This window comes from Rhagoletis pomonella, unplaced genomic scaffold, assembly GCF_013731165.1.
Source record: "Rhagoletis pomonella isolate Grant_MI unplaced genomic scaffold, Rhpom_1.0 Rhpom_scaffold_00002, whole genome shotgun sequence".
NCBI lineage: Eukaryota > Metazoa > Arthropoda > Insecta > Diptera > Tephritidae > Rhagoletis > Rhagoletis pomonella.
This window is the reverse complement of record NW_023458556.1, coordinates 689,310-690,645: the sequence shown is the minus strand read 5'-3', so window position 1 is coordinate 690,645 and position 1,336 is coordinate 689,310. Positions and strand designations below refer to the sequence as shown.

The 1,336-nt window shown below is 31.5% G+C and overlaps 1 protein-coding gene across 1 annotated transcript in view; it reads left to right on the top strand.

Moving 5' to 3' along the window:
• The window catches only part of LOC118757402, a 53,394-nt gene that overhangs the window by 50,917 nt on the left and 1,141 nt on the right, over nucleotides 1-1,336 (top strand). The gene's annotated exons all lie outside the window — the stretch shown is intronic.

Here is a 1,336-nt window from a genome sequence, read left to right as displayed (position 1 = left end):
TATTTAATGTTCGGCTCCGCCCGAACTTAGACTTTCTTACTTGTTAAAATATATAATGGTTATTTAAGAGAAAACATTTTTGCGAAAAATTATCTAGCTTGGTGGCGCCAGGGTCGAGATATTTGGAAAAGCCGTATTTATGCTCGGATTTGTTTCAAATTTAGCATGTTTAGTTGAAACGTAGTATAGCATAGATTTGCAAAAAATAATATGCAGGTTTTCTTCGCGTCAAAAATTCTTTCAAAAAATACCTTTTCAATGGAAATTTTAGTAACCTAACTTCTGTTTTTTGTAACGTCACCCCAGCGCATATCTTTAAACCTCCACTACCAACAGTTGTAATTTTTTTTTACTGAATAAAGGGTCATTTAATTACTATGTAAATTACAATGTTTTTTAGCGACTATTTTCCTTTACTCCCACCTCGAAATTTTGTGGGAATACCTAAAACAAATCCCTGAAAGTATTAATACTAAGTGCTCTAGTAATGATTGATTGTTTTTCTTCAAAAGGCTATAGGTCAGAGACATTTTATGGTATAATCATGGTCAATGATGCGGTTTCTTCAGAATTGAATGCTGTATAAAAGTGTGCATTGCGGCGCACAGTGTATCATTTCCATATTCTAGAGAAGATTAATTACATTATTTTATGTCGCCAAATTTCAAAACAACGTCAAGAATGTTTTTAGAAATGCCTGATAAAGATGAAACAATAACAACTAAAAAATTTAAATCAAAGTGTATGGCGGGACGGGGTTTGATTTGGAAAATTACTGAGGGCAATAATATTTAAACTTGTATATTTAAAACTGAATCTCAATGTTTAATTTGACGGTGTTATGTGATTTATGCAACAATTGCTAAAATATCATTTTGGTCTTATTTTTTTAGGTAAGATCCTTTTAATGAATATGCATTTTTGGGAATTTAGTAAACTAGGACTGAGTATTTCAGTTAAAGTAAAACGATGTTGACTTAGACTTATTTTTAGCAAACTATTATTTTTATTAGACCCGAAAACTCGTTATCCGCCACTATTCGATAAAGTTTGTATCTCAGTTTATTTGCCACTCCTCTTAGACTTGAAACAACACAATTTTAGCTGCTGGAAAGTGCAGGTTTTGATGAAATTTTCTTTTTTCTGGCCTACTGGGAATTTCATTTTCTTCGAGTAATTCATTTGCATTTTATCTCGGTCGAGACAAATTCTTGTATTTTTGCTTTGAATAGAAGAAGCCTGATTCATTACATTTCCAATGGTATCCCATTTTTGTAAATAGAGCAAGAAATATTGAACTTATAACGGAATTATGTTGACCCAACTTGACTTTTTT